Here is a 27,323-nt window from a genome sequence, read left to right on the forward strand (position 1 = left end):
TCACGAATGTTTACTTCGGACGGTCTCATGACTTCAGTGTCCATTTCTTTTCCAAAATGTATATTCCCTGCACTACGAATACAAAGGGGAACAAAGCCTTGCTTTAGCGCACCTTAGAGGGTCTGGCGAGCGTGTTACAAATGCCACTTATTAATAGGTCGTGTTGATGTTTGGTGCCGGGCTTTTCAGGGAAAGAACCATGAAAGGGAAAAGTGTAAGCAACAACGCGAAAAGCTGACTCCGGAGTATTTACTATGCTTTAGAAGGAAAGTCTGACTTCAGCACGTCTACTCTCAGGACAAGTCTGACCGAGGCTAGCGCGCTCACTCCACTCTCTCGGTTCTTTTGCTGCAGGATGTTCGATATGGGAGGTCAGAGTGCAAGAAGTGGATCCACTGCTTCGAAGGCGTCACCTGCATCATCTTCTGCGGGGCTCTGAGCGCCTACGACATGGTGCTGGTGGAGGACGAGGAAGTGGTGCGTATGGCGTCTCTTCTTGTGCCGCCTTGAGAGGGTTTGAGCTCTAGAGAGGAGATGTGTCTCTAACCCCACAGTGGGGGCTCAGTACGTTAACTGTGTGGGTTACAGCAGGTCTGGACCCCATTTATTTAGTGTTCGCCCTTTTTTAGGTCTCGGCTCGAAGGCTGCGCTTGCACAGTCTCGCTCCGAGATTTAATGACTTGGAGAAGAGGGGCTTGAACCCGCCCCTCTTCTCCATTGGCTGGCCTCTTAAATGCTGGCCAGCCATTGGAGAAGAGGTTTGTCTCGCAAAACAAGCCCCGTCCTTTTCGGATTCGGGGGCGTTTTTTTTCGATACTTTTCGCTGGGCGTGTTTTTCTCTCCTCCAGCCAATGGCAAGAGGAGAGAAAAAGAAAAACACGCCCCCGAATCCGAAAACGCCACTGCGTTTCTCCGAGGCATTTCTGCTTCACCTCGGAGAAAGGCAGTGGTGTGCTTGTTACTTTCTCCTTAGAGCTAAACAATTTGATAAGCGGTGCCTAGCTTAAACCATGGCCATTGATTTTCAACAGATAATTTGGAGGCATCCATACCTGTGACCAGAGGAATAGTGAAATCCCTTATGCCACAAGTATCAGTACTGACTCACGGAATAACATTCATTGTTATTTTTCTGTCTGGTTTGGTGGTTCTTTTTTTAGTAATAAGTCGCTCTCTTGTTGTGATCCTAACATACTATTAGTGCCCGTAAGTGTTCACGATTTGTTCTCATAAAACTAAAATCAATTTAAATCAATACCACTGATCATTTTATTATGAAGGCCAGTTACAATTTTTGTCCGAACTCGTCTTTTTAACAGGCGGAAATAAGTCTTATTTTTACACAATACTGCTGAAACCGCATCTAAACTTAATATACATTTATTGTGGTTTCGTACTAAAAATGCATTCCTCAGTTATTCGTCTGCTGTAGTTTTATTCATAACTACCTCTCACCACTGTCAATTTTGGAAGAGCCTCACTCACTTACCGGGCGCATGCCCAGATGGTACGTATTCCCGAGGCAGATGCAACATCCAAGCGCCCACAACTGATGTGCCGTGACTCCTTTCATGGTGCCCTGTGTGCCTACGGGCATAAAAACCGGCGTAGGTACCTCCCCATGAGGCAATCGCAGCTCGCATGCCCGGGCTTTGGATACTCGGCATTCCGCTAGCACTCGTAGAGAAAGCGGCGCCGCTGTGCCGGTGGAGGCTGCCATGCTGCTACGGATACAACGTCACCGGAATGCGATGGAACCACACAGCAGGCCGCCATCTTAGAAGCTGTACGGAGGAAGTATACTTAGGGCGCAGCCATATGCAAAAAGCGTCACCAAAAGCCATGGAAGAACATGAGCAAGCAAAAATCGTCAATGCCAACATTTTTAGAAAAGTAAAGTGGGAGAATTTTAAAAGTAATCAGGACTCTATATTTTTCCCATTTACTTATATTGAAAGAGAGGCAATTTCAGGCGTGAGACCACCCAAATGAAGATATTTTTGGCTTCAAAGATGATGATCGGGACTCTCCAACCTAAATCTTGTCTAAGGCATGATTAAAATATAGCATTTAGCAGTCAAGTATAGCAGCCAAAGCCTTTTCAAAACGATAATCTGTATGCCATAGAAAACAAGCATTGGCAAACCCAAAAGAATGGTTTTTAGGTCTCGGCTCGAAGGCTGCGCTTGCGCAGTCTCGCTCCGAGATTTTTAGGTCTCGGCTCGAAGGCTGCGCTTGCGCAGTCTCGCCCCGAGATTTAATGTTTAGGAGTGGGGCTTTAACCCGCCCCTTTTTTTTACCTCTTCTCCATTGGCTGGCCTCTTAAATGCTGGTCAGCCATTGCAGAAGAGGTTTGTCTCTCCAAACAAGCCCCGTCCTTTTTGGATTCGGGGGCGTGTTTTTTCGATTCTTTCTGTCCTCTGGAATGTAAACATTCCAGCCAATGGCAAGAGGAGAGAAAGAAAAACACGCCCCCGATTCCGAAAACGACACTGCGTTTCTCCGAGGCATTTCTGCTTGACCTCGGAGAAAGGCGGTGGTTTTCATGGTGACTCCCTTGAATGATTGTTGCGCCCCCAACGATTTCGATCGCTGCATCTTGCAGAGGTGATTAAGCTATTGACATTGTAAATAACAATGCCGTTTCTTTAACCCCTTCGCTGCTAGGCCTTTTCCCCTCCTGTGCTAAGCCTTTTTTGGGCTATTTGGGGTAGTGCGTGCTTAGGCCCCTGTAACTTTTTGACCACATTAGGTATCCACACCAAATTTGCGTCCTTTTCTTCCAACATCATGGGGATTCTAAAGGTACCCAGGGTTTGTGGATTCTCCTAGAGGGTTCCCAGAAATTAGTCAAAATACAGCAAAATATTGTTTTTTTTGTGAAAAATGGGGAAAAGTGGCTGCAAATGAAAGCGTCTGGGTTTTTCTCTGCAAATGATATCAAAAAAGGATTTGTGGGGCTGAAATCACCATTCCTCCAGCTTCTAGGGAATGACAGATTTTTGTCAGAAATCCAACATTTTTTACACAGTTTTGACATTTTTCTGGGACATACCCTATTTTTGCTATTTTTTGTGCTTTCAACCTCCTTCCAGATAATGGTAGAAATGGGTAGAAAAGCAATAATGGATCCTGTAAAGCTATACATTTTTGAAAAGTAGACAAAATTCTGAATTCAGCAAGGGGTCATTTGTGTAGATCCATCAAGGTTTCTTTATAGAAACTAACAGTTAAATATAGGAAAAATTAAAAATTTGTTGAAAAAAGCAGCCTTTTGAGTCAACGTTTTCACCTGTAACTTCTTCTAATTATGACATCTCTTTGAAAGCAATGTACCGTTACATCCGGTGGACCTTCCTGGTTGTGGGGATATATAGGACTTGTAGGTTCACCAAGAGCCCAACGAACCCAGAGTAAAAAACTGAGCAGCATTTTGTAATGGTTTTTTTTTATGTTCCGGGTATATAGCAATTATTGTGGGAAAATTTATACATGGAAAAATCGGTATGAAAGACACCTATGTATTTCTGAAATGGGAACAAATTACAGAGTTTAGAAACAGTGCATATTTGCACATTTTCGAAATTGGGAATACTCATACTTGCATGACAATTATTGGTCATTTTTCAAAATGACTTTTTTTTTTTTTACACAATGTCTTTCATTTGGAAGGGAGAAATGCATCAAAAATCAATAGGTAATAACAGTTGCTTTACAAATCTGAACTACCCTAAGTCTCCCGATAAAAATGGTACCTCACTTGTGTGGGTAGGCATAGTGCCCACGACAGGAAGTGGCTCAAAACCTAAGGTGAACGCACCACATTTTCCCACTGAAAATTTACACTTTTTTTGCGAAGAGTCTAGCTGTAGTTTTTGAACCCTAGCCCTGCCGGCACCTAGGGAAACCTAGCAAACCTATACATTTTTTAAAACTAGACACCCAGGGGAATCCAGGATGGGGTGACTTGACTGCCTCCCACCATGGTCTGTTACCCAGAATCCCTTGCAAACTTAAAACAAATGACAAAAAAAACACATTTTCCACACATTTCTGTGATGGAAAGTTCAGGAATCTGCGTGGATCCACAAATTTCCACCCACCCCGCGTTCCCCAAAGTCCTACGAGAAAAATGGTACCTCACTTGTGCGGGTCGGCCTAGTGCCCGCGACAGGAAACGGCGCAAAATGCAACGTTGTCACACCTCAATTTTGCAGTGAAAAATGACCCTTTTTTGGCAAAATGACTAGCTGTAGTTTTTTAACCCTAGCCCTGCCAGCACCTAGGGAAACATAGCAAACCTATACATTTTTGAAAACTAGACACCCAGGGGAATCCAGGATGGGGTGACTTGACTGCCTCCCACCATGGTCTGTTACCCAGAATCCCTTGCAAACGTAAAAAAATTACCAAAAAAACACATTTTCCCCACATTTCTGGGATGGAAAGTTCTGGAATCTGCGTGGATTCACCTCAATTTTGCAGTGAAAAATGACCCTTTTTTGGCAAAGTGACTAGCTGTAGTTCTTGAACCCTAGCCCTACCGCCACCTAGGGAAACCTAGCAAACCTATACATTTTTTTTTTTGTTGAAATATTTTTATTGAGTTTTTGCAAACAAAAAGCAACACATCTTGGTATCAAGTTTAGCAGGAAATCAGCCCAGAGGCAGTGCAATAAACCTATACATTTTTGAAAACTAGACACCCAGGGGAATCCAGGATGGGGTGACTTGACTGCCTCCCACCATGGTCTGTTACCCAGAATCCCTTGCAAACGTAAAAAAATGACAAAAAAACACATTTTCCCCACATTTCTGGGATGGAAAGTTCTGGAATCTGCGTGGATCCACAAATTTCCACCCACCCCGCGTTCCCCAAAGTCCTACGAGAAAAATGGTACCTCACTTGTGCGGGTCGGCCTAGTGCCCGAGACAGGAAACGGCGCAAAACGCAACGTGGTCACACCTCAATTTTGCAGTGAAAAATGACCCTTTTTTGGCAAAGTGACTAGCTGTAGTTCTTGAACCCTAGCCCTACCGGCACCTAGGGAAACCTAGCAAACCTATACATTTTTTTTTTGTTGAAATATTTTTATTGAGTTTTTGCAAACAAAAAGCAACACATCTTGGTATCAAGTTTAGCAGGAAATCAGCCCAGAGGCAGTGCAATAAACCTATACATTTTTGAAAACTAGACACCCAGGGGAATCCAGGATGGGGTGACTTGACTGCCTCCCACCATGGTCTGTTACCCAGAATCCCTTGCAAACGTAAACAAATGACAAAAAAAACACATTTTCCCCACATTTCTGGGATGGAAAGTTCTGGAATCTGCGTGGATCCACAAATTTCCACCCACCCCGCGTTCCCCAAAGTCCTACGAGAAAAATGGTACCTCACTTGTGCGGGTCGGCCTACTGCCCGCGACAGGAAACGGCGCAAAACGCAACGTGGTCACACCTCGATTTTGCAGTGAAAAATGACCCTTTTTTGGCAAAGTGACTAGCTGTAGTTTTTTAACCCTAGCCCTGCCGGCACCTAGGGAAACCTACCAAACCCACGCATTTCTGAAAACTAGACACCCGGCGGCTTCCAGGGAGGTATGGCTTGCGTGGATCCCCCAACGTTTCCTTACCCAGAATCCCCTGCAAACCTCAATTCTTGCTGAAAAAAATCACTTTTTTCACACATTTTGGGGTGGGAAAGTTGTGGCATCACCGGGCTCACACAAATTTACCACCACCCAGCGTTCCCCCAGGTCTCCCGGTAAAAATGGTGCCTCACTTGTGTGGGAGGCCCAAGTACCCGCGGCAGGCAAGGGCCCAAAACGTAGTGAGGCGACATCAAAATGGCCGATCGCAAAACCACCTGGTTTTGCAAGGGGGGTCTCTTTGGTTTTTGACCCGGTGCTCGGCGGCCATCTAGGGAAACCTACCAAACCCACGCATTTCTGAAAACTAGACACCCGGCGGCTTCCAGGGAGGTATGGCTTGCGTGGATCCCCCAACGTTTCCTTACCCAGAATCCCCTGCAAACCTCAATTTTTGCTGAAAAAAATCACTTTTTTCACACATTTTGGGGTGGGAAAGCTGTGGTATCACCGGGCTCACACAAATTTACCACCACCCAGCGTTCCCCCAGGTCTCCCGGTAAAAATGGTGCCTCACTTGTGTGGGAGGCCCAAGTACCCGCGGCAGGCAAGGGCCCAAAACGTAGTGAGGCGACATCAAAATGGCCTATCGCAAAACCACCTGGTTTTGCAAGGGGGGTCACTTGGGTTTTTGGCCCGGTGCTCGGCGGCCATCTAGGGAAACCTACCAAACCCATGCATTTCTGAAAACTAGACACCCGGCGGCTTCCAGGGAGGTATGGCTTGCATGGATCCCCCAATGTTTCCTTACCCAGAATCCCCTGCAAACCTCAATTTTAGCTGAAACAAAATAACTTTTTCACACATTTTGGGGTGGGAAAGTTGTGGCATCACCGGGCTCACACAAATTTACCACCACCCAGCGTTCCCCCAGGTCTCCCGGTAAAAATGGTGCCTCACTTGTGTGGGAGGCCCAAGTACCCGCGGCAGGCAAGGGCCCAAAACGTAGTGAGGCAACATCAAAATGGCTTATCGCAAAACCACCTGGTTTTGCAAGGGGGGTCACTTGGGTTTTTGGCCCGGTGCTCGGCGGCCATCTAGGGAAACCTACCAAACCCACGCATTTCTGAAAACTAGACACCCGGCGGCTTCCAGGGAGGTATGGCTTGTGTGGATCCCCCAACGTTTCCTTACCCAGAATCCCCTGCAAACCTCAAATTTAGCTGAAAAAAATCACTTTTTTCACACATTTTGGGGTGGGAAAGTTGTGGCATCACCGGGCTCACACAAATTTACCACCACCCAGCGTTCCCCCCAGGTCTCCCGGTAAAAATGGTGCCTCACTTGTGTGGGAGGCCCAAGTACAAGCCATACCGCCCTGGAAGCCCTCGGATGTCTAGTTTTCAGAAATGTATGGGTTAGGTAGGTTTCCCTAGATGGCCGCCAAGCACCGGGCCAAAAACCCAAATGACCCCCTTTCCAAAACCAGATAGTTTAGACATAATTATTGTTTTGTTTCTACAGCGTGTGAATTTTGGAACAATATTGCAATGAAAATGTGGCGACATTTTGAGGTTTGTAGGACATTGGGGATAAAAAAACTTTTTGAATTCACAAGAGACATCACCATGAACTCCCAAGGGTTTTCAACAATATCTACAGTTGGTGGGTTATTCTTACATGGAAAGTACACCTTGGCAGAGAAACTAAAAGACAAAGATTCCTGTACAACCATCTATTCCTCAAACACACACATACTGGTTGGATTTGGCACGAGGGCGAGTCATGGTTCAGTGTATTAAATCTTATTAACGAGAGATTTCACAAAAATGAAATGCACTGTCAATAATTAAATTCACAAAAAACCAAACCAATGACTCGCAGCTCGTGAGCTGTAAAGCCACGTCAAGGCACCAACCACTTTACAGGCCATTCACACACCTTTCATACATGATACAAACAAGACCATTCACACCACCACGCACAAAAGCAAAACACATTACAAAATTCACAATAAGGGACAAGGATCACCCTGCTTCAGAAAGACAAATATTACTGCACAGCCATCTAATCCTCAAGCACACACACACATACTGGTTGGATTTGGCACGAGGGTGAGTGATGGTTCAGTAGATACAATTGTATTAGCAAGTGATTTCACATAATGAAATGCACTGTTAATAATTGAAAGGGCGAGAAACTGAACCATTGACTCACAGCTCGTGAGCTGTAAAGCCACGACAAGGCACCAACCTCTTTACAGGCCATTCATACACCTTTCATACGTGTGAGACAAATAAACCATTCACACCGCCAGCCGCGGGCCCATCACATAACAAAAATCACACCAGCACACAGCGCCATTGAAGGGCCCATCACTTTCACACGCCCACAATCCTGACACAGCAACTACACAGGCTGATGGATTGCGTGGAGTGGCACTCAGCTAGCAGTGTGTGTAGTGACCAGCAGAAAGTCACTACTCACACACAGCCAGCCAAGCGCCAGTCCATACACACCGCTAGCAGAGCGCCAGTCCACGCACACCACCAGCCAAGCGCCAGTCCACACACACCGCTAGCAGAGCGCCAGTCCACGCACACCGCTAGCCAAACACCAGTCCACGCACACCGCTAGCCAAACACCAGTCCAGGCACACCGCCAGCCAATCGCCAGTCCAGGCACAGCGGCAGCCAATCGCCAATCCACGCACACCGCCAGCCAAGCTCCAGTCCAAGGACACCACCAGCCAAGCACCAGTCCGCACACACCACCAGTCCACGCACACCGCCAGCCAAGCTCCAGTCCACGGACACCACCAGCCAAGCACCAGTCCGCACACACCACCAGTCCACGCACACCGCCAGCCAAGTACCAGTCCACGCACACCACCAGCCAAGCACCATTCCACGCACACCGCCAGCCAAGCTCCAGTCCACGCACACCGCCAGCCAAGCACCAGTCCACGCACACCGCCAGTCCATGCACACCGCCAGCCAAGCACCATTCCACGCACACCACCAACCAAGTGCCAGTCCACACACACCAACAGCCAAGCGCCAGCCTACACACACTGCCATCACATTTAGGATTTTTTTAGAAAAAAATAAAAACACAAACAAATCGCAAATAGATACAAATCTTCAAACACAAAATCAGCAACTAAATACATTGCACTAACACCAACCTTGAAACAGAATCAAATTTTCCAAAGAATACAGACCAGGCAGTTCACTTTACCACTCATGAATGCTCCCAAAAATTATTTTGTGTGTGGTACACTCTAAAACAAGCAGGGACACAGTGCAGGTTGAGAAGGACAGTCGGGGCAGTACATACGACTCTCCTTCCGCGTACCTCTTCGCCAACAGACTCTACATCTCCTACTGGGAAAATCTTTTGAGGGTGTGGGAGGAATGTGATCAGGAAAGTGGCAATCTTTCAATCTAGCAACATCCTCCACCAGTCCAACTCTAGGAACACTTGCCTGTTCCACTACAACAAGGCTGCCTATTACAGACTCCTGAAACTTAGCAAAAGTCATCTTTGACTCAGGGCAAGAATCCTGGAACACAACAAAAGCATTAAACATTGCCAAGTGGAAAAGATGGATAGCTTACTTCTTGTACCAAATGTAAGCCTTACGAAGAGCAGTGTAAGGTTCCAACCTCTGATCTACTCTGTCAACACCACCCATGTGCCTATTGTAGTCTAAAATGCACACAGGTTTGCGCGCTTCAGCGACCTGACCCCAAACAGTCACAGGTGCAGTGCTTTCATCATGGATGGTAGTCAGCATGTAGACATCTCCCCTGTCTGAAAACTTTACAGCAAGAAGCTCATCGCAATGCAACGCACTGCACTGTCCCCGCACAAGCTTTTGACAAACAAGTTCTTTTGGGAAACCTTTACGGTTAGAGCGGATTGTGCCACAAGCAACAGTATCCACTTTGGCCAATTCCCTGAACAACCACACACCAGTGTAAAAGTTATCTACATATAAATGGTGGCCTTTGTTAAAAAATCCTCTACCAAGTTCCCAAACAATTTTCTCAGTCACTGGACAGACAACCAGGGGGGTTAATCCTGGATTCCTTACCGGTGTACACCCTGAAATTAGAGACATATCCAGTCCTACTGTCACACAGCATATACAGCTTTATTCCATAGCGTGCCCTCTTACTAGGAATGTATTGCCTAAAAACCAAGCGGCCCTTGAACAACACCAAAGACTCATCCACTGCAATTTCTTTCCCAGGAGCATAAATCTCAGAAAATCGATCAACAAAGTGATCAAGGACAGGCCTAATCTTAAAAAGACGGTCACACTCAGAGTGATCTCGTGGCAACGCTAAACCATTATCAACAAAATGCATCAACCGAAGCAAATACCTGTCACGACTCATGACTGCCGGAAAAATAGACGTTGCCATCAAGGGACTGCTAGACCAATATGAAGTCATTGATGGCTTCCTTAGCAAGCCCATCAAAAAAGTTAAACCCAAGAACTTCTTCATCTCTTCAAGATTTGTGGGAGTCCACCGGGTAGCTCTAGAGTGTGGCTTCAGACTGGCACTGTTGTCCCTCAAAAACTGTTCGGCATACAAATTAGTCTGCTCAACAATCTCTGCCAAAAACACATCGTCCATAAACAACTGAAAAAAATTTATCGGCAAAAAGTTTTCAGTATTCACTCTACTCCCTGGAACACCAGTAAACTCTGGCAATGCCGGCTGCACCATGCCAGGGGCAACCCAGAGATCATCACTTTCAAAGGGAAGCCTTGCAGCCCCAGCCTGCAGCCCAGATGCCTCTTGCCGCACTACACCAACGGGAAGCCTTGCAGCCAAAGGCTGCAGCCCAGATGCCTCTTGCCGCACTATCGGCACATCAGTCTCCTCCTCTAACACAGGCACTTCATCCGCACTAAGAGTATCTTCATCATCCGATGACTCCAAATGGAGAGACAACTCACTGCCAGAATCGTCCCCTGCCTCCTCTCCCTCAGATGCAGAGTCAGTCTCTGAACCATGGTCAGAGGAAGACTCAAACAGCAAACCAACAACCTGCTGAGCAGTAATCCTGCGGCTAGCCATTATACTTACTAAGATAGAAGACTGCACAAACAAGTCAACAACAACCAACAATGTGCAAACCAAGTAAGCAAAGAAATGTGTACCTTTATCACAAAGATCAATGTACTCAAAAACTTTACAATTCAATTACAAGAGACAGCTGCACTCGCCAGAAACCAACTCTGCAGTGACACAGCAAAAACCAACGATATGCAACTAGAAAGAAGAAAAAAAAAAATTACTCACAAGACAACAAAATACACATCGAGCACCAATGCAAAAAGTTTTTGACACTCAAAAACCTAACATACTGCTATTATTACACCATTTGCAAAAAAAAAAACAGGCAGAGAAATCAAACACATTTACATTGTACAAAAAAAAGTCTCTTACCAAACAAATCAAACAGCAGAACAAAACGGCAAACTGAAAAGAGCAAAAGCCTTCACCTAGAACAAAAAAGTAAAAAAAAAAAAAACATTACAATTGCAATTCACAAAAAATATAACAAACATTATAACATGCTATGTCACTACCCAAATGGTCAATCGGGTTGTGTGCCAGGTGGGGCAGAAAACAGCAGGATAAAAAAGGCTACTCAGTCCCGGGGCGGGTGAGCCAAATACATATTATAAAAAATTGCACCCTGGAAGCAAGGGGTCACTTCTATTTTTATTTAAACTAATTCCCTGGTGTCTAGTGGGCTTTTCTGCCCCCCCAGGAGCAGAAACGGCAAAAATATTAAACCGATCTGCCCCCACAGGGGGCAGAAAAGTCTTCAAAAAAAATTGGGGGCCCAGGAAGCGACCCTTGCCCAAGGGGTCGCTTCCTACAATAATAATCGGATCCCTGGTGTCTAGTGGGCTTTTCAGCACCCCCTGGGAGCAGAAACGGCGACAAAATAAAACCGATCTGCCCCCAGAGGGGGCAGAAAAGTCTTCAAAACAATTAGGGGGCCTAGGAAGCGACCCTTGCCCAAGGGGTCACTTCCTACAATAATAATAATATCCCTGGTGTCTAGTGGGCTTTTCTGCCCCCCCTGGGAGCAGAAACGGCGAAAAAATAAACCGATCTGCCCCCAGAGGGGGCAGAAAAGTCTTGCAAGAATTATGGGGCCCCAGGAAGCGACCCTTGCCCAAGGGGTCGCTTCCTTTTCATCATCAAAGCATCCCTGGTGCCTAGTGGTGGCATTCCTGCAGCACGATCACGACGCTGTGCGCGATCGTGCTGCAGAAATGCCCTGTATTGAGACATCAGGGGAGAGGAAATACTCTTTCCTCTCCCCCGATGCCTCAATACTTAGAAAATCCCCCCCACGGCCCCACCGGAGCACAAAACTTACCTGCTCCTTGCCTGGACGCCTGGAAGCAAATGGCTTCCAGGCGTCCCAGCGCTTCCTGATGACGTCGGCACGCGCTGACGTCATGGGGAAGCGTGGGGGGCCTCGGGGGTGGCAGCGGAAACTCTTCCGCTGCCATCCCCCTCTGTAGGGGCACGATCGATGCCCCAGGGGGGGAGCGCCAGCGCTTCCCCCGGGGGCTGTGCTCATGACGGAGCGGTTCCGTCATGAGCACAGCCCAACCGATGCTCATGACGGAACCGCTCCGTCATGAGCATCGAAGGGGTTAAATGTTTTAAAAACAAAAACAAACAATAATAATGTCATGAGCAATGCCAATAGCTCTAACTTTAACAATGCTGAGACCGTTGCATTGTAAATGCTTGTTATTAGAGAGTGTGTATCGGATGTGATGAGGGCTCGGTCTGTGGACTTCACCTGTGACGTCACCACTGGGCTGTTCAGGCTGGTTTGAGCGGGTTCCTTGAAGGGAGCTGGAGGGGGGGGGGTTGTGGGGGTAACTGGAGATGGAAGGGTGACTTGGTGACAAAATTTATCTAGAGCAGTGGTCTTTAAACTTTTTAATGCCACGCCACCCAGTGGAAAAATAAATAAATCATTGGGCCCCCCCTCAGAATTTTTCACAATTATTCTATTAAATTGGCAATGTATAAACATGTCTAGACTTATTTAAATATTTCAGTGGAGTTCTCACAGCGTTTTAAAAATGCAATTAAATACATGATTGCCAAACATACTATTCTAGTCAGGCAGACCTTACTAACACGTGAAAGTATCCAGAGTGTGGATATTTGAAATGGGGGTTATGAAGAATATTTGGAGTCCCTTTCCTTTTGAAACATACTCCCAGCTAGGAAATAAATTATAAAAGATGTTAGTGATTACCCATTGCAGAGCAATTTACTGCCGCTCACTTAAAACAAAGCACTGTAATCAGCATAATGCTTCTTTTGGCCAGAACTAGCGCCCCCTCTGGGATAACTTGAGGCTCTCCTATGGGGGGTCTGCACCCCAGTTTGAAGACCCCTGGTCTAGGGTGAATGACTATGAGCCTGCACTAAAGATTTTCAATTTTCAACAGCATGTGAATGCTTGTAAAGGGTATGAATGGATCACTAGGGCCTAGCTTACGAAATATACGAGATTGAATACATGGAAGTCCCACAACTTGTGCTGAAGAGAGCTGGAGGCCAAATGTAAATTAACTTAATGGTTAATAAACAACTGCAATGGTTCATAAGCAAATAAACATGTACCCAATCACGCAAGTGAGTATCGTGGGAAAGCATCAGGGTTGACTGCGCCCATTCCCAAAGCAGATGTATGCTGGGCAAAGAGGAGGCACTTTGAACTTAAATATAGTTGCGCTAAATCTCATTACGGGCAGAAGATTAAAACACTAATAGTATACAGCCATCTGCACTGTGTTAAGAGTATAGGTTGCTGATCTCCACTTGGAGGTGAACGCGGTAAAACCCTAGTGTACACATCACCTACCCTATCCAAGAGTAAAAGAGGGGTATCATGTGAGGCACACAGAAATCCCCGGGTGCATGCAAGGGATCACATGTATCTTGAGAGGGAATAATTCTAAGAGATTTACATGCTCAATTACGCCATCAATGTAACATGCCTCTCTTCCTGCTGATTCATAGATCCCTCTGGATCAATCTTCTGCTCCTTTCCCATACTCCAGGGAGCTCTTACTCTCCAGCACCTCGACCAAGACGTTGCCTCAATCTAATTCCACCTTACTACTCTATTGTATAGATTTCCTTTGCTATGTTTGCACTTTACAAATCCACTAAACCCACAGTACATACATGTAGACTTCTGGTATACCAATATGACATGCAGTAGAGAGCACGCATACATTAAACTACAAAGGGTCTGTCTTGCTGTTGTTTGTTTCACATGCTGGATGGACTACCTCCCCTTTCCCCATCACTAAAACCAGCCCAGATGTGGGTGGCAATACATTATTTGAATGTCTCTGCATCATGTCCTATACTTGTCTGAATTCAGGAAGGAATGGCCCTTGTGCCACTCTGGCATTATCCCACCGGGCTGTAGGCTAGTGAGCGGAGTTCAGAGGAAGATTGACTTCCATGCTCCTGTAGCCTAATTCTTGGCATGGGCTCCTGCAGTGTGGGGATGGTTTGCACATTTTTGCCTGGCTGATTTTAATTTTCCGTCCAACCTGATCTGAATCAAAAATAATTGTGAACCCAGGTGGCGCCTCATAATTCCATTGCATATTTGTGGTTTGATCCCACCTTCTTTTTTATCTTCCGATCATGCCTCCATTTCCAGACATCTGTCTGCACATATCCGAAAGCGGCTCCTCCCAGTCTCATTTCATGGTTATTACAGCATGAGGGAGCCAGCCAGCAGTGGTGTTTCTGGACGGCACCGATCAAATATCCGAATCTTACAGCTCTCTTATGCCCACTCCTGGAGTTCTGACTGCCCACAAAACGTAATCCTTGGTAAATGTTTTCACATTATTAGGCGGGCAACCTAATTTCCTTGTTCACATTGAACTTTTCAATATGAATTGCATGCATCTGTAATCACTCTTGTTTTCACTTACTTTCCATATTTCAATTCATTTCCAGACATTGGTGTCTTTTTCCATAAAGTTCTTTTTATTAAGTATCTAATTCCATCACACTTAAAACAGACCCAGCCAACGTGTTTCCTTCCTTATAGGGACTTCATCAGGGTAATTTGATTTATCCTCCTTCTCAAAATTCTTATCTTCCATTCATTACCAGTTTAAAAGTCTGAGCTCTGAGTTAAACTAAGTAGCGAATAAGCTTCTCTATCAAAGGAGTATCTGATGGAGTGCATCCTGGAAGGTTAAGTTTGTTCCGAGCATGTGCTTGGGGAATGTTTCAATAGCCTGAAGTGAAAAGTACTTCCAGTGTTTATAGGCGTATTTACTGGCAGGAATATACAAATGCTGGCCCAGTCACTGAGCACCTATGAGCTGAGCAATGCATCTGCTCAAAATCTCACAACCCGTAATTACGGCTGATATTAAATATGCCTATAAACACTGGAAGTACTTTTCATTTCAGGCTAATGAAACGTTCCCCAAGCACATGCTCGGAACAAACTTAACCTTCCAGCAAAACAGCCAGCATATTACCAAAGAGTGACCACGAAACACGCCCTCACCCATCATGGCCACACAAGTGCCACGATGTTTCAACTGAGCAATATTCAGCTTCTCCAGTCTGGTGCCTGTAACCTTCCTCTGTTGGGCCTTCATTCAGATCCCAGTCTGTGCCAACCCTTTGTGCTCTGCTGTTCTCGAAATATGACACCAAGCACACGCTCCAACGATGTCAGTCATCCACGGTTCTCCTGCAACCAATTACACAGAGTGCAAACTATCCTGTTGCCTACAGTGTTCACTATGGTTTTGTGCATATGTGACTTTTCTGTATTTTCTCAGCACTAAAGAGTATATGACGTTTGTGAAAAACACCTGACTGTTTGCTTTAAGCTAGACGAAGAAGCTCCAGAGCTTTTTTTGTGAAAATACTTTGTGCCCAACAACTCTACAAATTACTTTATTTGAGTGAGATGCAGAAACCAACTAGAGTTGAAAAGCTGAGGGCATCTCCTTTCTGAGCTGATCAGACAGGTCTCCGCAGTCTACAGTGAGAAGCTGCTTCTTAGACAACCTTAAACACTCAACATACAATAAACCAACAAAATTAAACATAATATGTCAAACATAAAAAAAGGATTTCTAGAGTATAGAAAGAGTCCAAAGAATACGTTATTATTGAGTTATAAAGGAAAGGAGAGGCCGCGTTTTCTTCCAGTAAGTGAAACGAGTGGATTTTTACTGTAATTTTGGAGTTCCAAAATGGTACAAGGAAGAGGACGTGCAAATGAAGGTATGTATGTATATATGTATGCAACACATTTTCTTTAGTAGGAAAGCTGTATAGTCTATACTACTTAAAACCCTGGAGGAGCATCTAAATTCACCGCTGGCTTTTATACCGTATAAGGGCCAGGGGTGAATTTAGATACTCCTCCAGGGTTTTAACTAGTATAATGTCGGACGGATGAACAAACAAGAAAGATCACTGGTTCAGATGCAAAGCAGGGGGAGGGTGGTGCATAGAATGGTTTAGAAATCTTCATGTTGACATTAAAATGGCCATTTCTAAGATGCATATTAAAGCAGGCTGTGCAGGGTCTTTGTGAGTCAGTCACTAAAATTACCAGCCTTCATGGACTCTGGGTAAGCAGCAGGCTTTAACATTGTGCTCTTTTTTCATAGAATCGCATGCATGAATCCCTCCACCTCTTCAATAGCATCTGCAACCACAAGTTCTTTCTCGCCACCTCCATCGTCCTCTTCCTCAATAAGAAAGATCTCTTCGAGGTCAAGATCAAGAAGGTTCATCTCAGTATATGCTTCCCAGATTATGACGGTGAGTAGGCATGGATGGGGGCATAAATTGGACATACAGGCAATGCAGAGTACAACGGGATGGAGGACATTGCAGCATAAACCTTCATAAGTGGGGGGAAGAGGAGAAACCATAAATCAGACTGAAGGTATCTTCAAGTCAATGAAAAGGAATGTGATCTTGGTCCACCTCTGTGGAATTTGTATCTTTCTTTAACTGTTACATTGGTTCTGTACCCTTGTGGAGTACAGTACCAATGCCTGAACATTACACATTAGTAAGATTACGCATTAGTCAATAAATTGCAGTGTACTTGTAGGGAAAAAATACTGGTGCAACATGGGCAACACACTGCTAAATTTGCCATGGTGCCCTTCATCTTTTAAAATAAAAAGCCTGTTTTCATTTGCAATAGATGAACATAGGACTTTACATGGACATATAATTGCCACATAGTTTCACAAGCTTGAAGCATGTTTAAAAGTTTGCAAGAAGAACCACCTGCACCCTCCTTTCGGCGAGAGAAGACTCTCCCTGATTTGTAACTGCCACAGAGGGTGCACACCGAGTGCCAATAGACTGGAATGCCAAATTTATATTGCCCCATCCTGGCAATATTAAACAAGCATTTGCAATGCATTAGGTCTCGCATTTACGCGAGTTTGAGCTATTGACATTGCAAATAACAATGCCTGTTGGCATTGTCATTTACAATGCCAATAGCTTTAACTCTTGTAACTGCGAGACCTATTGCATTGCAAATGCTTGTTCAGAAGGGGCGCCTTCACTCACCACGCATACGGAGAGGGGGGGGGGGGGGCAGGTTAACAGTTATAAAGTGCCTCGCAGATTGTTGGTGGGGGAGTGACGCTTGAGCGCGAAGAGGCGGGTGGAGGGTGATAAGCTGTTGGCTTTTAGCCTCAGAATGACCACATCTTTTTTTTCCACGTGAGTTTCCTTTCTGCTGTTACTCACGCTGCACTTCTTTTTCCTTCAGGGAAACTTTTTTCTCGAGTCGTCGTACCCCCACCCCCACCCCCACCCAAAAAAAAAAACTAGACTCGTCCTAGCTTGTTCTTGGTGCAGGCCCTGCTTTAAGATGCCATTTTCTGAGACGAGCGACCCTACTATAAAAATACATCTTGTGTGAACCCTCGACGATCATCGTGCCTGCGGATACGGTAGCGTTCCGGTGGGGGGCGGGGCGGGAAGGAGGGAGTGGGATGCGTCTGAAGCCGTGAAACAGTCCCACCTCGCTGCTCCTCGTACATGGATGCTGGTTCAGGGTTCACAATGCATACGCTGTACTGTGCTATGATCACAAGCGTGAATTCATGCAAGGCCAACCCAGCCTTCCAACCTTTCGATGTCGATATGCTGAGTGCCTTTATAATAAGCAGTTAGTTGTAACACTGATTATGTGTGGCTGTTAGAAATGGCAGAAGGAGGGTACGAAGCTCTATATTCAGCACTGTCACTATTGCAACATAAGAGAACTAACTAATACCAACGGCGATGGTGGTACCGAGCCACTCACACTGTCCCTGCATCTTGTCAGACTGTCAGTTCAGCCCAGCAAAGATAATGGCGGAAGTAGCACCTGTCTCCTGTGGGAATGGATACCCTCGAAACACGATGTGTAAAAAAAACAAGCATTGGCCGCACGCGCGCCTCGCGCGTAAAGTTAAAAAAAAAAAACGAAAAAAAAGACAAGCCCGGCGGAGCATGGTGCGCGCGCGCTTGGGGGCGGGGGAGCGCATTCCAGGCGGGGGAGCGGACCCTTACGCCATTGTCTCTCTCCAAAGTTCAGCTCCATATTCGCCCGTCATTCAAGAGAGAGAGGAAGGTTTTACAGCAGACCAAGCACACTGGCTGACAGATAGCTGCAATTATTAACCAGGAGAGAATTCCGCACACTTTCATTAATCTGCCTCACACGTTCCCGCTACATTCAACAGTGACGTACCAGCTACAAACTTCCTTTCACAAAGCCTACCACGGGGCGAGCAGGTGAGGAATCTTGTAAAGTGAGGAGGGGCGCAAAGAAGCGAGCTGTCGGGAGCAAATTTACAAGCCATCTGGAAGACGAGTCAGCCTATTCCCGTGCCAACTGTGTCAGTTTGGGTTCAGAAAAGGCAATCGGTTCACTGGAGGCTGATGAGGATTCCAGCTAAGGCAACTTAAATGTCTAGATTGCTAGCAGTTGTTTGTGAAAGGGCCGCGCTTCAAACGAAAAGAAATGCAAGATGCAAGGTTTAACATGAACCAGATTCCACATTAATACAAACTTCCACAGCACGTCCGAGGAAAAAGGTGCTCTCAGATTTACGGCGTATGCTCAAACGAAATTAGACTACAAACAAAATATAACTGCACCGGGAAATATCCTAGAAGTGGTTAATCGTTCATTTAGTAGTTTTATAAAGCACCATACGGCAGGGTGTTCACTTTGGAGGGCTCAAGAAAAAAAAGCATTGGTATAGCCAATAGGTCTCGCTTTTGGGACCTTATAAGTATTTAGTTATTCAGCACAATATCCTTGGTGCAACAACGTCAACTGTTGCATGGCTAAACACTTATATGGTCCCTAAGGCAAGACCGATTGGCTATGCCAATGCTTGTTCCATGTTCCCACTCTCGGTCCTCCTGGTGCTTTCCAGATGCTGTGCAGCATTGATAAAGAAAAATAAATGATACAGACTCCTGCGTCTTTTTGTGTTCTTCAAAATGACACGGATGCTTTCCGTTTTTTTGTTTACTGGTCAAAGATGGATTAGTAAATGAAAAGGAAAAAAAAGCAGACAGGTTTGACCCAATGACATTATGCTCCAGAGTCCTAAATGTTTTTTTTTCAAACTAGCCTCAAAATAAAGGCGAGCAAAAACAAATCCGTAAATTTTAGGAAACATCTGACCAGCAACCATACAACACAAAAAAGGACTACTTTGAAAGCGATATACGCATATTTCTTTTAATCTGAAGTTTATATGAAATCTGCCCATTTTGATAAAATATGAGTTTCCTTGTGTTATAACTCCACAGTGTATCTCATTATGCTGCACAATTAAATAAAATTAAAATAAACGTGCCTATTGCCAAAGCAGGAATGTTGGGAAGGGAGTCGGGATAACACCTTTGCTTTACATTTTGTGGCGGTGAGAGTTGCCACCTGGCCATTTTTTTTTGCAGATGTGACAAGTATCGTAATGTCCTGGCCAGTACAAAATGAGGAAAGGAACACTGGGGAGGGTAGGGGGGAATGCAGAAGCAGTATGGGAGGGTCCTTGAAAGCTACGGAGGGCAGGGTTAGAAAGGATACGAAAGCAACACTGGTTTGGGGGAAAGCAATATGGTGACCGCAGGTGGTGAAAGCATGGGGGAGAAGTACACAGGCACGCTCAAGGGAGGAGGGAAGGGAGGAGCAGGCGGGCAAGAGACAGTAACACAAGTGAAGCAGGAGAGATAATCACGAGGGCGATAAATAAGCGCGCGCCTATCTGCCTCTGAAATCTTTGTCTGCCACAAGTAGACGATGCAGAGGCATAACATGATCGTATTTCTTAGTACCGCATATTATCCTGCCAATGAGATCTGTACTGCGGGATGCCTAAAAGAATATAGTTGGCGAGTCCTTGCCAGGCCTGGCTGTGGTACAGAAACCCAGCCCTGCAGGATATACCAGGTCTGAATGGTGAATATTTTTCTGCGAGTAGGTGTGGTTGTTACTCAAATATCCATTAATAAGTTCCCCTTCTACATGATTGAACGCTTTGTGAAGGATAATGTTGCTTGCTGGTGTTGTGAAAAAGTGATTCGAAATCCTTTGACCTAGAATTGCTGCACTGAAATTCTGCGCAAATGTATGCATTGTTCAACTTTGACCTAAGGGATTTTAGCGAGATGTACATACGAGCTAAACAGAATTACTGCCACGAAAACCAGTAAAACGTACCAGCTGTACTGTCTTGAGTCATGCTAAGATGCATGGCGTCACCGAAAAGCGTGTGAGTAAATACCGAAAGTCGTTTACCCTTTGAGCGGTTTAAAAACAACTTAGACCGTTGGCAAGTCGAGTATTTTAGCGTTTTACCTCACGTCGACGTTTTTAGCGCTCTAAGGATAACCCCTGTTCTATGAAAACAAGCCAGCGTATTAAGGAGATTACCCAAACATCTATGACAACAAGCATTGGCCGCACACGCGCCTCGCGCTTAAAGTTAAAAAAAAAATTAAAAAAAGACAAGCCCGGTGGAGCGTGGCGCGCGCACGCTTGGGGGCGGGGGAGCGGACCCTTTGAAGTGCTCCCAAAAGGCGGATTGCATGGCGGCACGATGCGCGTGATTGTGCGCGTGCTAGCCATGCAATCCGCTTTTTGGGAGCACTTTTCAAACCCGCTTTCTATAGTCTCGCTTTGCGATCGCTTACGCGATAGCAAGGTCGAGACCTAAAAATGACATCTGCATTCTCTGCTCTGATCTTCCGTAGAAATCACTGGTACTGGTGGATAGGTATGGTGCAGTCTAGAGTACACTTATAGCACACAAGTATCTTTGACACTTGCCTCAAGGTAATCAATATCAAGCCACTTTCAATAGGTCATTGAATATATTCAATCGTTTGCCCGCTGTGATCAGCAGCAACATATCTACTCAGAGCATCTTCCATTGTACTGCACTCTCCTCGATGTTGTTCGTGTTAAACAAATGTTCTTGCTCATAGCCCAAGACCAAAGCTTTACTGCATCTCTTCATACAAGACTCAAGCCTACTATGAACTATTCGGCAAACAAAAGTACTCCTGTTAAAGACGTCATGAGACCATCCAGTTTGGGAGGTCTAGAGCATCCATTCTGAATTGGGTTTTTTAAAGACTTGTTTGTGAAATGGAGATTTAATATAAGTATCAGCCTTCCCCCCCTTTCAGGGAGCAAAACATAATCTTGTGTAATATTTATATACATTTTCTCCCAATGGCACTCATTCTATTGTCCAAAAAGTATTCAATCCCCCTAGGTACACTACTCACATCAGTACTCAGACTGTGCAAACACCAGATCTAAAACGACCATATACCACTGAAGATTTAGAAAAATATATATGGCTTTAATTTTTTGGTGTAAGCATTACAGTTTTTCCACATTTAAAATTTCATATGCATAATCACACAATTAAAAGTATAACACACATATATATATATATATAGAAAGAGTGAGAGAGTTTGATCATCTAAGACAGTACAATTAGTCTTCAAAAACCAACACATCTATCTTTTATGTTACTAGGTCTCCATAAAATCAGTGGCTAACAAATACAGATACTCAGTGCATTGTAGAATGTGCCATTAAAACTCGTTGACGCGTTTCGGGGGACACTACAAATAACAACTAACTTCTTCAGGACAATTTAAATATCACTTCCCCAATATTTTGTCATATAATATCAGTTGGTAATGTCATCATCAATAAGTTATGGGCACCAACCAATCCCTTTTTCCTCAATGGGAAATATTTGAGATTTCATCCACTTCACTATGTACTGTTGCAGTGTCTATCCTGCAACCCAAGTTTGCCCAGGGTATTACCCTAACACGGAGTATGTGTGTTGTCCAATAAATACTTTCTACTCAGTGTTGGCATGGACAGAATATTGAGTCACTCCCTCCAGGGAATACTTAATAGGCATTTTGTTTTTGGAGATCACCTCAGATGAGTTGCGGATCGTCATAGTTTTTAAACAAAGACCTTCTGAAGGTGGAATACCGGAACACATCAGAGAGGGGAGCTCTTTTCAACTGTGCTGAGAGCAGGACGATTGTCTATCGGGATGGTGAAATACCTGTTGCCCATAATCTACTATTAATGAGGAGAAAAAAAACAAGACAGATCTCTTCAAGGAGTATTACTTCCACAATTTATTAATTACCTCTTAATTGCCTCACTTGACATGATCGTGATCATATTCCCCAGGTCCTTACGCATAGCATAGTTCTGCGTCTTTTGATTCTGGTCTAGGTTAACACCGTACAAATACACACAATCCTAATATAACTTCATGCCAGTGCCAATGTACGGTATCAGTCTAACTAGCATAGCCCTCATCTGTTTGGTTCATAGGCTTCAGGAAATTCCTGTACCATTAATACACAAACCACACATCCTTATCGTTCATTGTCCCTGTCAGACACACAGGCGATGAGCCCTTCACACATTCAATGTGATATACAGTGTCAGCTGGCAAAAAAAAAAACCTGCGACAACACACCAGATTGACATTTAGCACAGCATATAACAAAACTAAATATAGAGCCAGATCACGGTGCTTAGATTTTAATACCATGTGCTTAGTGCAGTCTGATCTGCTACAGAACTTCAGGACCTCGAGATCCAGGCTACAGAAAGAGTGACAGAGACAAAGAATGTGTAAACATATGATCTGGAGTAACTCACTGATTCAGCTTTTTCTTATTTGTTTGTCAGAGCAATCAATAAAACTGTAGGAGAAACACTAGATTGTATCACATAGTCCATAAATTGAGAAGTAACAAGTATCTAACAAGCTCGTGTAGTCGGACTGACACACTTGATGCTGGCAACAAAATTACAGCTGAAGTTTGTGATGATGCATCTGATGGCAGCTGGCTCAGCAAGTAATCTGATCGTCCATCAGGCCCAAATTATAAAAGGTTAATGATACTTGCTTTGGGAATAATAACTACAATTAACATTCATCTATATTTGAGAGATTTGTTAGGTGGGGGAAGGGGTCAAATGGTGTCTGAAAATTTTGGCAAGCAGGAAAACTGCATAACTACATAAAAATATCAAATATATAAAAGTGACAAATCCTTTGATGTTTCTGCCAAGAACATGGATTTCTTCCAGCCTGGATAAATGCAACATTCACTTTCACTAAATCAGTAATTGAGGCATAGTCCAGGGCTGGTAAGGGAAAAGGTTGTGGAAAAGACCTAGTCCTTCTTAAGCACAGGCTCAAGATCCATAATTCCATGATATTTAGTGCGTTTCTATTCTGCAAGGCACTATCCAGCTTTTCTTTAAATTTTATTCTAGTTCAATGATATAATGGAAGATAATAGTAAGGTGATTTAGATGTCATTAATTGGTGGGGCTACTAATTCAGAAACCCGTAATTCCAATTTTCTCAGACATGCTTCCTTGTTTCTAACCGATTTCTTTTCCTGCTCCCAGGACCCAACACATATGAAGATGCTGCAAATTACATTAAGCTACAGTTCCTTGATCTAAATATGCGCAAAGATATCAAGGAAATATACGGTCACTTAACTTGTGCCACGGACACACAGATCGTGAAGTTTGTCTTTGATGCAGTTACAGACATCGTCATCAAGGAAACCCTGAAGGATAGCGGCCTCTTCTAAAAGGACTGTTGCTTAAGCAGGTAGTCCCTCTGACCTTACCAGTTTCAGAAGAGGAATTTTAGTAGCCAACGGTTAGCAATTCATAGCCACCAATCCCGCTCTTCTCTGAATGTAGAAAGGCAAAGAAAGAGCTGACTACATCATTAGGCAGCAATTCTTCAAAGCATCTAGTTTCCAAGATTAGTGCATCTCCTTCACAGATTCCCAGTGGACCAGATGCCCACTGTTCAACACCTGCATCACATCTACTGTAGCCAGCAAAAGAAGCATGGACTCTATCACCCGATCCTTTAAATTGCAACTTGAGCACTAGTAGACAAGGACTTGAAGCAGCATCACACTAGTCTACAACTGAACTTGAAGCAATAATAAACACACAGGCAAACAGTGAATACAGAAGTAACAAACGGAGATTTTAACTATTGTACTTGCACAACTTATATGTACCTCCTTCTTAAAGCGTGTTAAAGCAAGACAGATATGAAGACTTTTACATGAACTGCTTGCCAGTTTGCTTTATTCCTTTATATCAGTTTAGAACGCCGAAGATCCCCGAGCAAATATGTTACTGGTTTTGGGATCGTCCAAGTAGATTAGTATATTGCATCTGAATGGGCTTCAAAATTGGCTGAATGGCTGGCCAATTTTGTTCTCACAAAAGAGACAAAATCTTCTGCATTGCAAAAACATCCTAATTGTGAGGGAAAGGAAAATATACCTATTTCATGATACTTATAGCTCTGACTCCCCCCGACCCCACCCCACTCACCACCCCAGAGAGATGGGGAAGATGTTTGAATAATCATAGGCAACTTTTAATTTATCAGAATGAGTTCGTCAAACTCCCTCTGAAGCGAGAGTTCGGTACTTAAACCTTGGTTTATTGACATCCTCCCCCCCCCCCCCCCCCCAAGGGAGTCTGTACCAAGGTCCAGGGCCCTTTGGCCTTCCTCTTCTATCTACAATCGTTGATTAATATGATAGTTGCACAGTGCTCACTAGAGCCTCTGTTGCAGTACCTACAGCTGCAGGGTTTCTGAAGGGTAGCCATAAAATGGCAAGGATCAGAAAGATGGTGAACAGCAATTGCTGCTACACTCGACTTGAACAGCTAGAAGCCATATGAAAGCACTACTGTGCATGGACAACTCGACCACATCTAACATCTCTCTGCAAGGACTAAGTTTCTCTTAACTGCTGCACAATACCAAAATAGGAAAAATGTAACTCCTACAACCTGCGGAACTGGATCAGGTGGTGCAATGGAAGGATAGAAAGTGGATCGTAAATTGTGGGCAGATTCAAGGAGGGTTCTTCATATATGGCTACACACCCAGGGCAGCCACAATCCCCATAAGATCGAGAATGATGCACGAGTCCAGGGGGGGTCAACAATGTTCTTCAGTCTTACAGTTCTGTTTATAACTATTTCGCTTCAGCGCTAGATATTAGAGGTGCAGTGGAGGCCACCGTAATCCCTTAGTCACGTGTCTGTACCTTAAATATCTGTTAATTAAATAAAATTCTTCTACTTCCTCACCTACGAAGGTGTGTTTCTTTTGTTTACCTCATGAGTGAAAGCTGCCATGATGAGTAAGAATGTCATAACCGCTCTCATTTTACTCCACATTTGCAGGTTGGTAAATGCCCAGGTACCAAAGGTAGGGCGAGAGGATTCCATGACAGGCCAGAGCTTAGCTTGTTATATTATACACAAACGTGTAGTGCTAACCACCATTTCAATGGCATTGTAGTGCATTCTCAAACTGGGCCCCTTTTAGCGTGTGACTGGACATGTGTTATATTCTATAATACTTTGATCTTTCAGGTTATACTTATTGGAAATGTATTGTATTCTTTGAAAGAGTCATTTCCCCTCTTGCCCTTTTCTTTTGTCCCCACCCCCCTTCCTTTCCCAGTTGGTACTACCCTTCTGTTGGGCTAGAGCCTGACTTACGAATGTTGAGGTGGGCAGCCTCACTGAGAGGAGAGAAGGGAACGTTGTGCCCTGTACCTTGAGCTGTTTATTGGTGGTAGAGTAAGGCATAACATCCACCCTTGTCACTGACAATCGAGTACAATTCACCATTTCAGCCATGACCACCTTTTTAACCAGATTAGCCATTATTCACTTAAAAACTGCTCTGTACTGTCCTCGTGCCAACGGATTGGTCGAAAGAGGAAACAGAATGAGAAAAGAGAACATACAACTAGCTTCCATCAACCACTTACCTGTAGAACAGGAACTGTAAGATAGGCTCTGGGCATATCACACTACTCCCAACCTTATCACTGGTGTCTCCCCGTTCTCATCACTCAGAAGAAGAAAACCCAGCACCAAATTCTTCCCCAACTGGATTGGTGGGGGAGAAGTGATGGAACACGACTCAAGTGCATTAAGATTCAAAGTTGCCTCCCATCAGGTCAAGTGCAAAACTCATTATGATTATAAGCACGGAGCCAAACCCCAGAGGTGTGCCGTAGGAGACTGGGTGTCTGTAAAAAGACCCACTTGCGCTGAGGAAAATGAATCTAAATTCTATGATCCTAAAAGAATCATTAAGATCAAACTCAATACAGTAGTCCTCGAGAATGGTCAGAATTGGAGCATGGGCAGACTAGCGAGGAGCCAAAATCCAGAGGACACACCGTCTAGTAGTTCCCCTACTACATGTGACCCCAATGATTTCTCAGCCCACCGACGAGACACTGTCAAAAGATTCGTAACTCCACCTAAATGGCATAAGGATTTTGTAATGGAGCAATCTTAGTTTTGTCCGTTCTTTCTTGCTTTTTGGGGGTAAGATGTCTTATGTTCTATAATACTTTCAGCTTTCAGGTTACACTCATTGGACATTTAATTGTAATCTTTGAAAGAATCTTTTCCCCTCTTGCCCTTTCCTTTTGTTACCCCTCTCCTTCCTTTCCCAGTTGGTACTACCCTTCTGTTGGGCTAAAGGCTGCCTTAGAATGATGAGGTGGGCAGCCTGACTGAGAGGAGAGAACGCTGTGCCCTGTAACTTGAGCAGTTTATTGGTGGTAGAGTGGACACCGTAATAAAGTCTTAACTTACCTTTGCTCCAGTCTTCTATGTAACAACATGCCATCAGTTTACTGGGTCAACTGTTAAGTTAGAAACATTCATGTGCACTGTACCTGGAAGCTTTAATTCAGAGACCAATTATTTATCTGTGGTTCCAGATATTGATTTGTGATGGCCCTCGGCTCAGAATATTTCATGCACCTACAGGCACACCCTGTTTAAACCACATTTAACGAGTGTACTGGGTGTTTGCAACATTTGCTGCCCATTTTCAATCGATTGAGAATAAATGAGTGAGATTACCAACTGCAGAGTTAAAGTTAACATTGAAGAAAGGCCACAACAATTCAAAGTCATCAACAATACTCCAAGAGGGCTGCAAAGAATTAAGCACATTTCAATGGGCATTAGAAGAAAC

At 44.5% G+C, this 27,323-nt stretch overlaps 1 long non-coding RNA gene across 1 annotated transcript; it reads left to right on the forward strand.

The window, feature by feature from the left end:
* The first annotated feature begins 395 nt into the window (after positions 1-395).
* Positions 396-23,696, forward strand: LOC146871858 (uncharacterized). The gene is made up of 3 exons (XR_014959618.1): positions 396-477; positions 16,332-16,485; positions 23,672-23,696. It is a non-coding gene; the product is annotated as an uncharacterized LOC146871858 (long non-coding RNA).
* Positions 23,697-27,323: the final 3,627 nt, after the last annotated feature.

The sequence above is a fragment of the Triturus cristatus genome, chromosome 1_1 (assembly GCF_964204655.1).
Source record: "Triturus cristatus chromosome 1_1, aTriCri1.1, whole genome shotgun sequence".
Lineage (NCBI taxonomy): Eukaryota > Metazoa > Chordata > Amphibia > Caudata > Salamandridae > Triturus > Triturus cristatus.